The sequence below is a fragment of the Schistocerca cancellata genome, chromosome 11, assembly GCF_023864275.1.
Source record: "Schistocerca cancellata isolate TAMUIC-IGC-003103 chromosome 11, iqSchCanc2.1, whole genome shotgun sequence".
NCBI lineage: Eukaryota > Metazoa > Arthropoda > Insecta > Orthoptera > Acrididae > Schistocerca > Schistocerca cancellata.
In genome coordinates, this window is record NC_064636.1 from 86,581,092 (window position 1) to 86,594,266 (window position 13,175).

The window sequence follows — 13,175 nt, forward strand, 5'->3', positions numbered from 1 at the left end:
GTGCCGGACCGAGACTCGAACTCGGGACCTTTGCCTTTCACGGGCAAGTGCTCTACCAACTGAGCTACCCAAGCATGACTCACGCCCGGTACTCACAGCTTTACCTCTGCCAGTATCTCGTCTCCTACCTTCCAAACTTTACAGAAGCTCTCCTGCGAACCTTGCAGAACTAGCACTCCTGAAAGAAAGGATATTGCGGAGACATGGCTTAGCCACAGCCTGGAGGATGTTTCCAGAATGAGATTTTCACTCTGTAGTGGAGTGTGCACTGATATGAAACTTCCTGGCATATTAAAACTGTGTGCCGGACCGAGACTCAAACTCAGGACCTTTGCCTTTCACGGGCAAGTGCTCTACCAACTGAGCTACCCAAGCATGACTCACGCCCCGTCCTCACAGCTTTACTTCTGCCAGTACCTCGTCTCCTACCTTCCAAACTTTACAGAAGCTCTCCTGCGAACCTTGCAGAACTAGCACTCCTGAAAGAAAGGATATCGCGGAGACATGGCTTAGCCACAGCCTGGGGGATGTTTCCAGAATGAGATTTTCACTCTGCAGCGGAGTGTGTGCTGATATGAAAATCTCATTCTGGAAACATCCCCCAGACTGTGGCTAAGCCATGTCTCCACAATATCCTTTCTTTCAGGAGTGCTTGTTCTGCAAGGTTCGCAGGAGAGCTTCTGTAAAGTTTCGAAGGTAGGAGACGAGATACTGGCAGATGTAAAGCTGTGAGGACGGGGCGTGAGTCATGCTTGGGTAGCTCAGTTGGTGGAGCACTTGCCCACGAAAGGCAAAGGTCCCGAGTTTGAGTCTCGGTCGGGCACACAGTTTTAATCTGCCAGGAAGTTTCATTGTAGAAGGAGGATAGCAAGACATGCAATTGGTGATATTAGAAGAGATTGCTGCGAAGATTGAAGCTACCAAGCAGGAAATCGAGGAAGGCAATAAAACAACCCAAGAAAAGATTGAAGCCACTATTCAGAATATTGAGGAAACCACTAGAATAACTCAAGCAAATATTGACACTGTCAGTGAGGAGATTCACATGACATTAACCAGAACAAGAAATTTGAACCATTCTGTGAACTGTGTAAATAAAAGATGCTCAAAAGCAGGACACACAATTTGTAACCCATGAGAAATACATTTCTTTAGAGATTGGTCTTGTAATGGCCACACTGACACTAGATTCATTCATACATTATTGAGTAGAGAGAAAGTTGTTGTCATTTATCTGCATTTGTATGAAGTACTATTTGTTATATACTACATTTTGATCACTGATGTATTAGGTTTAGTAGGTATTAATCTAATTAGAGATAGTTATTTCATGTGATGTGTGGTGCAGATATAGTAGGATTTTGGTTGTGTTCTGGATGGCACATCTTGCTGAGGTGAACCAAAATGAAAATAGTTTCGTTATAATATGATTCAGTAGATATCCAGTGTTCTATAGTCAGGGTGTGATTTGTGCTTTTACCAGTGGGGGGGATGTCTTAGGGGGTTAGTAGAATTATGTGTGTTACTAGCTTGGACCGTGGTGTTACGCATGGTTAAACAGCTATTTATAAATAGATGTTAATGAACTATCAGAAAAGCAATCCCTTGTTATATCTTTAAAAGTACATTATAAGTAAAGCTTATTTACAAAATCATCTACGTACAGGTACAGATATATGAGGGGAATTCAAAAAGTAGAGGGACATTTGTGAAAAGTTGTACTTATTCTGATGATAGAAAACTGAAACATATTAATAGTATTAATAGTAAGACTTATTAAAAACTTTCAGTGTTCGGTTCCACAAATTTAAATTATATGTAAAGTTTTACTCCAGTGCGTGGGAAATAAACATCCCAGGTATGGATGCATGAACTAAAACCAGAGGAGGGGATGGTCTGATGCAGAGGGGGGGAAATCCCCCCCATCCCCCCCTGCAAATTGCACACTGTCTATAGTTCACCAATTGCAGTAGAGAGGAGTTTTGTTACAGTCTATATATGATAGTATGGTTTCAACAAATTACAATTTTTGAGTTGTGTCATTAGGATGGTTTGTAATTTATATGTAACCTGTTTTGTAGAGGCAGTTTACAACCAGAGTGAGAAGATTTACCATTCAGTTTGTAAATTTCATTGTACTTGTAATTATTTGTTTATTCTCTTTGTCACTGTGAACTCTATCTATATTCTGTTCTACCTCTGGTTTCAAAGAAGTCCTTCTGGGGCAGGGGCAGGAGTGTGGGGGGGGGGGGGGGGGGGAGAATGTAAGGGGTCAACCTCCGCTTATGTACTGAGTATGATACATATTTGTCTCACGCAGGTTGCAGTAATTACTATCAATAGCCAAGTGCCCAGTGCGCCAAGTAGTCATTGTTGAGACTCTGAGAAAGTAAATTGGCTGCTAAGTGAGCAGGGCGGATTTCGGCTGCACGGCAGACTGCATTTACAAGTGTTTAACGGCTGTGTTCATCACACAGTGTCATGGGCCTGACTTGCAGCAAATATGGAATGGCATTAATCGAGTGATTTGTTGATGTGTTTTAAATGTTCATTTGTGCACCGTGATTATGTGACAACCACGCCAGGTACCCACGATTTGGATTGCAGCGAGGATTGTGCATTCAGTGAGGATCGTACATTCAGTGCTACATGAAGAATATTGGCATGTGACCATGTTAATAGGCAGCCTGTGATGAGTTAACCATAATTCTTTTGTCAGATGAAGGGAGTAACTGCCCCATTTGTGCTGTTTAGGCAATGTATATAGAACCTTAACAACAAAGCATGTACCAGTTATTGCTACCTGACATCCTAATTAGCTTTGTTGAATTTGACACAAGACAACTCCTGTGCAAATACTAACCGATCAGTTGCACATGGTTACACTATTCTAAACTGTTAGGCTATAATCCACTAGTTAATAATAGTGGGTTAATAAGGGAGTGTTTCACATCACAATCCAAATTATGAAGTTACTACTGACCCAATACTACCCAATGTAGCAGATACCTTCAACCACTCCATAACTACAAGAGTTTCCCTTGAGACCTGGCAACAAGAAGTAGTTAAGCCACTAATAAAGAGGATGTTGCCACAGCACCCTTTGATTACTGAATTATTTGCACTATTCCCGCACTGTCTAAGGCCTTAGGATAAATAGTCTATGACCAGCTAACAAATTGCCTAATCATAAACAACCTACTAGAAGAATGTCAGTCAGGTTTCTGTAAACATCACAGCGAAATAGATGCCTTAATAATGATGACAGATGACCTGAAGCCTGACACTGATACACAAGAGGCAACTACTTTGTTATTCTTAGACCATGTCCTATGTGAGCGACAGAAGCGAGCGACTTCTGGATACGCAACACTCCAGTGACAAGCAGCAACATCAGGTGACAACCTCGTGCGTCCTGCGTGTGAGTGACCATGTCGCGCTACAAGATGGCTGCTTAGAGCCAACCAGCTGTTTCTATAAAACAGCGTCCTTAACCTGTAGAACACAGTAGCTGGAGAGTAGGACTACATAATTAAGTTTACTCAAGAAAACAAAGCGAAAAGGAATGCTCTGCATGAAATTTACAAATGGAGGAATCTCCATTGAGAACTTTGTAAGTATCATCAACTACGAAGATCACCAGACAATTTCTTTGAATACACGTGAATGAGCAGAGGAGCATTCAACTATCTCATCAATAAATTAAGTATGAATGTTTTTTCGCATGATCAAGAACTTTAAACAGCCAATAAATGCGGAGGTATAATTATTACATGACTAACTACACTAAACGCAAACATAAGGCCAACCAATGACATACAGGGACAACACGTAGCTGTGGTGTAGGGGTAGTGTATACAGTTCATAATTATGTGTGAGTTTAAGGTCGTGGGTGCAATGCCTGGCAATTCTTGTATTTTTACTGACTGAATTACGATTCTGTATACTGTTGTTGTTGTTGTTGTTGTTGTTGTGGTCTTCAACCCTAAGACTAGTTTGATGCAGCTCTCCATGCTGCTCTATCCTGTGCAAGCTTCTTCATCTCCCAGTGCCTATTGCAACCTACATCCTTCTGAATCTGCTTAGTTTATTCATCTATTGGTCTCTCTCTACGATTTTTACCCTCCACGTTGCCCTCCAATACTAAATTGGTGATCCCTTGATGCTTCTAGTCAAGTTGTGCCACAAACTTCTCTTCTCCCCAATCCTATTCAATACCTCTTCATCAGTTATGTGATCTACCCATCTAATCTTCAGTATTCTTCTGTAGCACCACATTTCGAAAGCTTCTATTCTCTTCTTGTCCAAACTATTTATCGTCCATGTTTCACTTCCATACATGGCTACACTCCATACAAATACTTTCAGAAACGACTTCCTGACACTTAAATCTATACTCGATGTTAACAAATTTCTCTTCTTCAGAAACACTTTCCTTGCCATTGCCAGTCTACATTTTATATCCTCTCTACTTCGGCCATCATCAGTTATTTTGCTCCCCAAATAGCAAAACTCCTTTACTACTTTAAGTGTCCGATTTCCTAATCTAGTTCCCTCAGCATCACCCGACTTAATTCGACTACATTCCATTATCCTTGTTTTGCTTTTGTTGATGTTCATCTTATATCCTCCTTTCAAGACACTGTCCATTCCGTTCAACTGCTCGTCCAAGTCCTTTGCTGTCTCTGACAGAATCACAATGTCATCGATGAACCTCAAAGTTTTTATTTCTTCTCCATGGATTTTAATACCTACTCCAAATTTTTCTTTTGTTTCCTTCACTGCTTGCTCAATATACAGATTGAATAACATTGGGGAGAGGCTACAACCCTGTCTACTAAGTTTTATGTATACTGTCTACACTGCATCGCTAAGTATATTTTTAAGGTCTTGCCAAAGATCTTGATCTTCACACCTATCCCAGTATATCACACACATTTAATTCCTAGTAAATTAAAATGAACCATGAATTTTTACAGATATGGATATCAAGCTATAGGTTGCAGAAGAATCAAATTTTTTCACTGAATAGTTTCTTAAAATCTGATGTTAAGTAATTCATAGCTGCCATCATGTCTGCTCAACTGCTTTGCCAAGAAGACATGTGGCTGTCGCTCTGTGGCGTGTGTGCTGCAGTGACAAGATTCAAATATGTTTGAATTCAAACGTCGCCAGTTTCAGTGAGAGACAGGCAGCGACACAGATGTCACTCATTTAGGGCACTTCCATAAATACACCTGTGGTTGTGTTTTGTCGCCTGAAGCTGTCGCTCACTTTTGTCGCGCATGTAGGACACGGCCTCCAACTTAAGCGAAGCTTTTGACATTTCAGACTTCAACATTTTGATTGTCAAATTTAGCAACCCAAGTGCCTTTCCAGGTGCTTTGCAGTGGTTTCGCTCATACCTGACGTCTCGCCAGCAGTGTGTCATGTCTCGCACCTAAAATCACAGTGGAGGCAGGTCGTATCAGGCAATCCCCTGGGCTCAGCATTGGGTCCTGTACACTACACTTTGTACGTCTACGATGTGTCATCAGTTTGATCCTACTGCAAAAGCCACATGTACACAGATGACCTTCAGTTGTAGCCAAGTGCAAAACCAATAAACCTCAAGAGATCTATCAAGAATCTCAGTAGTGACTTATGTGCACTATCAAAATGGAAGCAGGATATGGGGCTAAAGCTCAACCTACGTAAAAACCCAAACAGTACTGGTTGACCGTTCTAGGCTCATTAGCCCGAATTTTTGGGAATTCCTTGAAATGTCTCCATGTGAGTCATTCCATTAATCTTGGAAAGTCACCTTCACTTTTGCTACAATTCTCAGTGACTCAAATGTTCAGTACGACTATGCCTAGAGGGAAAGACGTACGAGACAATGTGCGATATTACAGCGGCATTTCAACATCAAAGGAGAATGTCTTTTTCAATTTCAAATTCAAAGCTATGTTCAGTATGTGTCTGTGTAATCCATTATCATGTATTCATGTCATATCTGTCCTGTTACCACTGTCATCTGCTGGTATGAATGTGTGGTCTGTCTGTAGCTGACCGAGTTTCCTTAGTCGCCAAGAGGTTGCCTTTGTTAAGGACTCATTAGGCAACCTTATTCATTGCGAGGTTGGTACAGGTTGAATACACTTATGCTCTCTGGGCCCTTCTGGGTTGCTGAGTAGACCCTGATGACAGGGCAGGTTAGTTTTACTCTTCCCTAGGACGCCGGTAAGGATGCTCTGAGTAGTATAACTAATTGCTAAGCTGAAGTGTGTAGTAATTAGCTTTATTTGGGTTTACGGTATTCTCTCTGGTGTGTGGCATTGACGATTGTGCCGCCCCAGCGATGTAAGTCAGGGAACGGTATTACACTACTGATCATTACAATTGCTACACCATGAAGATGATGTGCTACAGACGCGAAATTTAACCGACAAGAAGAAAATGCTGTGATATGCAAATGATTAGCTTTTCAGAGCATTCACACAAGGTTGGCGCCGGTGGCAACACCTACAACGTGCTGACATGAGGAAAGTTTCCAAGCAATTTCTCATACACAAACAGCAGTTGACCGGTGTTGCCTGGTGAAACGCTGCTGTGATGCCTCGTGTAAGGAGGAGAAATGCATACCATCACATTTCCGACTTTGATAAAGCCGATCGTAATTGCGGTTTATCGTGTCACGACATTGCTGCTCGCGTTGGTCGAGATGCAATGACTGTTAGCAGAATATGGGATCGGTGGGTTCAGGGGGGTAATACGGAACGCCGTGCTGGACACCAACGGCCTCGAATCACTAGCAGTCGAGATGACAGGCATCTTATCCACACGGCTGTAACGGAATGTGCAGCCACGTCTCGATCCCTGAGTCAACAGATGGGGACGTTTGCAAGACAACAACCACCTGCACAAACAGTTCGACGATGTTTGCAGCAGCATGGACTATCAGCTTGGAGACTGTGGCTGCAGTTAGCCTTGACGCTGCATCACAGACAGGAGCGCCTGCGATGGTGTACTTGACAACGAACCTGGGTGTACAAATGGCAAAACGTCATTTTTTCGGATGAATCTAGGTTCTGTTTTCAGCATCATGATGGGCACATCCGTGTTTGATGACATCACGGTAAATGAACACAGGGAGCATATATTTGTCATTGCCATACTGGCGTATCACCCAGTGTGATGGTATGGGGTGCCGTTGCTTACACGTCTCGGTCACCTCTTGTTCCCATTGACGGCACTTTGAACAGTGGATGTTAATTTCAGATGTGTTACGACCTGTGGCTCTACCCTTCATTCAATCCCTGCGAAACCCTACATTTCAGCAGGATAATGCACGACCACATGTTGTAGGTCCTGTACGGGCCTTTCTGGATACAGAAAGTTCGACTGCTGCCCTGGCCAGCACATTCTACAGATCTCTCACCAATTGAAAACATCCGGTCAATGGTGGCCGAACAACTGGCTCGTCACAATATGCCAGTCACTACTCTTGATGAACTGTGGTATCGTGTTGAAGCTGCATGGGCAGCTGTGCCTGTACACGCCATCCAAGCTCTGTTTGACTCAATGCCCAGGTGTATGAAGGCCGTTATTACGGCCAGAGGTGGTTGTTCTAGGTTCTGATTTCTCAGGATCTATGCACCCAAATTGCGTGAAAATGTAATCACATGTCAGTTCTAGTATAATATATTTTTCCAATGAATACCCGTTCATCATCTGCATTTCCTCTCGGTGTAGCAATTTTAATGACCAGTAGTGTAATTTCATCGGTATTCAGTTTATTCGATGAGATCTTTTGTGGAACTGCAACTTGGCGTGGACACGGATAAGTGATGCTGTCGCATTGATGTACAGTTTTAGTTAGTTTCGTGTATCATATATGAATGTGTCGAGGACTTTGTGAACTGCTTCTGTTAAATTTTACCATCCAGTTTGTGTTTCATACCCACGTAGTTAGTAGCTTGTACTCTGCTGCAGCACGTGGAGGCTCCAATTCGATGTAAGCATCCCTTGTGTGCAAACTGAAGCCTCAGTTTCATCGCGGAGTAGATGTGCTCAGTTGCTCTTTGACCTAGTGAGCTGACCAGCACTGTGAAATAGTAAAATATTACAGGTATCTTTCACCCCCACAATGTTTAGCCCTAAATCAGACAAATATCAAATTCTTTTCTTCTACAAAGGGTCTAGGAGTAATAACAGGTGGCAGTCTAAGTTGGACTGAGAACGTAACTCCAATGTGCAAGAAGGTGTCAGCATTTCTCAATAGCATAGAAAAAAAAAAAATCTCTTCCCTCTTGACTTGGGGGTTAACTACTTGTACAAACACTTCTCCTTCTACTTATTGATTACAGTGATGCTATCCTGCAAGGAGTTTCTCAGGAAAGCTGATTGTGCCTGAGCCTGGTTGCGAACGTCTGTGTTCGTTATAGCTGTGATTTTTGACCCTCTGACTGTATTTCACCATCATATGTACAGCTGACCTGTCTGCCTGCATACAAGTGAAGAAATTTCGATACCTTCCATCTTATCAACATACACTGTATCTTACGTCTCCCTCGGCCGTAACGGTCTTGTGGGAACAACATGGCAACACCCATCCCCATCAGATCAAAGTCCTCTCTGTCCCATTCCATCATTTAATTACTTTCTGAAAGTCCTTCTCAGTAGCAGCACTCTTGAATAACCTCCTGTAGTATATTAGGGAACTGAATAACATCTCCAGCTTCAGAAGACATTTAATGACGTGTCTACTAAAGGAAAAACAATGATTAGCATTGTCCCCATATGCATTCTTTCTGTCAGATCTTCCTAATTTTCCAGTATTCTGAGCTGGTGTAGTCTCCTTAAATTTCCTTTTCCCAGAACTTGCTACGTAATGAAATATGTATTTTGCGCTCCTATAAATCCCTCTTACATCTCCCAGTGATGATGTGTTGTTGTTGTGGTCTTCAGTCCTGACACTGGTTTGATGCAGCTCTCCATGCTACTCTATCCTGTGCAAGCTTCTTCACCTCCCAGTACCTACTGCAACCTACATCCTTCTGAATCTGCGTAGTGTATTCATCTCTTGGTCTCCCTCTACGATTTTTACCCTCCACGCTGCCCTCCAATACTAAATTGGTGATCCCTTGATGCCTCAGAACATGTCCTACCAACCGATCCCTTCTTCTGGTCAAGTTGTGCCACAAACTTCTCTTCTCCCCAATCCTATTCAATACATCCTCATTAGTTGTGTGATCTACCCCATCTAATCTTCAGCATTCTTCTGTAGCACCACATTTCGAAAGCTTCTATTCTCTTCTTGTCCAAACTATTTATTGTCCATGTTTCACTTACATACATGGCTACACTCCACACAAATACTTTCAGAAACGACTTCCAGACACTTAAATCTATACTCGATGTTAACAAATTTCTCTTCTTCAGAAACGCTTTCCTTGCCATTGCCAGTCTACATTTTATATCCTCTCTACTTCGACCATCATCAGTTATTTTGCTTCCCAAATAGCAAAACTCCTTTACTGCTTTAAGTGTCTCATTTCCTAATCTAATTCCCTCATCATCACCCGACTTAATTCGACTACATTCCATTATCCTCATTTTGCTTTTGTTGATGTTCATCTTATATCCTCCTTTCAAGACACTGTCCATTCCATTCAACTGCTCTTCCAAGTCCTTTGCTGTCTCTTACAGAATTACAATGTCATCGGCGAACCTCTAAGTTTTCATTTCTTCTCCATGGAATACCTACTCCGAATTTTTCTTTTTTTTCCTTTACTGCTTGCTCAATATACAGATTGAATAACATTGGGGAGAGGCTACAACCCCGTCTTACTCCCTTCCCAACCACTGCTTCTCTTTCATGTCCCTCGACTCTTATAACTGCCATCTGGTTTCTGTACAAATTGTAAATAGCCTTTCGCTCCCTGTATTTTACCCCTGCCACCTTTAGAATTTGAAAGAGAGTATTCCAGTCAACATTGTCAAAAGCTTTCTCTAAGTCTACAAATGCTAGAAACGTAGGTTCACCTTTCCTTAACCTTTCTTCTAAGATAAGTCGTAAGGTCAGTATTGCCTCACGTGTTCCAGTATTTCTATGGAATCCAAACTGATCTTCCCGAGGTCGGCTTCTACTAGTTTTTCCATTCGTCTGTAAAGAATTCGTGTAAGTATTTTGCAGCTGTGGTTTATTAAACTGATTGTTCGGTAATTTTCACATCTGTCAACACCTGCTTTCTTTGGGATTGGAATTATTATATTCTTCTTGAAGTCTGAGGGTATTTCGCCTGTTTCATACATCTTGCTCACCAGATGGTAGAGTTTAGTCAGGACTGGCTCTCCCAAGGCCGTCAGTAGTTCCAGTGGAATGTTGTCTACTCCGGGGGCCTCGTTTTGACTCAGGTCTGTCAGTGCTCTGTCAAACTCTTCATGCAGTATCGTATCTCCCATTTCATCTTTGTCTACATCCTCTTCCATTTCCATAATATTGTCCTCAAGTGCATCGCCCTTGTATAGACCCTCTGTATACTCCTTCCACCTTTCTGCTATCCCTTCTTTGCTTAGAACTGGGTTTCCATCTGAGCTCTTGATATTCATACAAGTGGCTCTCTTTTCTCCGAAGGTCTCTTTAATTTTCCTGTAGGCAGTATCTATCTTACCTCTAGTGAGATAAGCCTCTACATCCTTACATTTGTGCTCTAGCCATCCCTGCTTAGCCATTTTGCACTTCCCGTCGATCTCATTTTTGAGACGTTTGTATTCCTTTTTGCCTGATTCATTTACTGCATTTTTATATTTTCTCCTTTCATCAATTAAATTCAATATTTTTTCTGTTACCCAAGGATTTCTACTAGCCCTCGTCTTTTTACCTACTTGATCCTCTGCTGCCTTCACTACTTCATCCCTCAAAGCTACCCATTCTTCTTCTACTGTATTTCTTTCCCCCATTCCTGTCAATTGTTCCCTTATGCTCTCCCTGAAACTCTGTACAACCTCTGGTTCTTTCAGTTTATCCAGGTCCCATCTCCTTAAATTCCCACCTTTTTGCAGTTTCTTCAGTTTTAATCTACAGGTCATAACCAATAGATTGTGGTCAGAGTCCACATCTGCCCCTGGAAATGTCTTACAATTTAAAACCAGGTTCCTAAATATCTGTCTTACCATTACATAATATATCTGATACCTTTTAGTATCTCCAGGGTTCTTCCATGTATACAACCTTCTTTCATGATTCTTAAACCAAGTGTTAGCTATGATTAAGTGGTGCTCTGTGCAAAATTGATGACTGACATTATTATTATTATTATTATTATTATTGTTACTGTCATATCTATTAGTGGCAGTAACAATAGAGAAACAAGTGCAGGAAGTATTAACTTTATTAGTTCTTAGTGAGTATTACATTGTCACTATGGACATTCTAATCATATTAACACTATTTGTCATATTAAAATGATGATTTCAATGTTGAGTGCCCATAAAATCCATTCTTCATATTAAAATTCATATTTCTTAGGTAACTTGTAGAGGGGCAGTGTCCTCAGAATAAGCTGCGGAATATTCGAAATTACATAAGAAACATCAAAGACGACGCTTATCAGAATTCACAGAGCTTGCTCAGTGAAATTGTGCTGATACTGGTGGCACAAAGGCCACACACGAAACTTTGTCCTCATAAGAATTTATGGTTTATAAATGCCAAAACTCAGCTAGTCTATGTTGTGGAGATGCAGTTAAGACTCGTTCCCAACCGGGACTTATCACAGCTCGCCAGGGTAATTTGGAAAGCCAGAAATAATTTATTAGATATCATCCAAGTAAGCCACTATCAAAAGGACATGATTGATGACAGTATCACAAAACTTGAGTAGTTAACTGCTGGCCAGCACGCTGCACGCGACCTATCATTACGCTCAAGAGTGATGCATCACACACACACAATAAAATGTCGTGTAACTAGGGCCTCTTGTCAGGTAGACCGTTCGCCGGGTGGAAGTCTTTTGATTTGACACCGCTTCGGCAACTTGCACATCGATTGGGATGAAATGGTGACGATTAGGACAACACAACACCCAGTCCCTGAGCAGAGAAAATCTCTGACCCAGCCAGGAATCGAACCCGGGCCTGTAGGATTGACATTCTGTCGCGCTGACCACTCAGCTACCGGGGTCGGACACACACACAATAAGCTTGCCTCATTAACTACTCGTATCTAAGCCTCAGCTTTTGTTATCAGCAGAAATATACTCAAAACGCAGTCATAAAGTTCACTGCCTGCGTGACTTTACATGGACAACTTTACTAGCACGGACTGTGCTCAAACAAAGCTTACTGTGGAATCATGACACAGTGACTCAGTAAATGTCTTTCCAATTCAACTTCTGAGTCACGTCTCTTCTAACTATGGTGTGTCGCCCACCCTGTTGATTCTTGATGGTAATGGCGTCAGACACTACAGTTCACCAAATATAAACTCTGCTTGTAATTATATCATTCTCTACAATTTACTGACACACAGGTCAAGTCTACTTGAACTGTGAATTCTCTGTCCACCAGAACAAAATATGAAGCAGATTATTTTTTCCTTTGGGCTGTCTCTGGTGTTGGAGTTGTCTGCAGGAACCAAAGAGAAGGGGAAGAGAAGCATTCACTTTTACTTTGTCTTGTTTTTGTATTCCCTGCACCTGCTCCTACACATCCCATATCCCACTGCCTCAGTTCGCGATGCTGACTGGCAGTATTTTGGGTCTGCCAGCTGCCCTGGCCCTGAACGTGGTATCCAGCCTCCTTGCACTCCAGCCACTTCTGAATAAGTTCTGATAGGCTCGTTCAAACTCAGATATCTCCACTATGTATACTCTGGTTGTTATGCTGCTTTCACCAGTCTTAATGTAATGAAATATCACATCAGTTAACATGTTCTCCAGCTATTTACCTCTGTTAATTACACTAAATTGCTTAATTCATTCAATTATGAAACTGAGCATGTGCACAGTTATGACAGCACACTGCCACATCTGATGCTGCTCATATTTGTGGCTTCAACAATGGCTCCAACCCGACAGGGCTTCGAGCTGAACTAAACTCGGACAGCCAATACAGCTATGTCATTCCGTACTGCTGCGAGTACGTGCCAGAGTTCAGTGGCAACAGAGTGATGTGTGCCAGGTTTTTGACAA

The 13,175-nt window shown here is 42.0% G+C and overlaps 1 protein-coding gene and 1 non-coding gene across 2 annotated transcripts in view; one reads left to right on the forward strand and one right to left on the reverse strand.

Moving 5' to 3' along the window:
* Trnas-uga (transfer RNA serine (anticodon UGA)) lies at positions 1–75 on the reverse strand. Its single transcript has one exon. It is a non-coding gene; the product is annotated as a tRNA-Ser (tRNA).
* Positions 1–13,175, forward strand: part of LOC126108240 (uncharacterized) — a 142,796-nt gene that overhangs the window by 39,209 nt on the left and 90,412 nt on the right. The window lies entirely within an intron of this gene.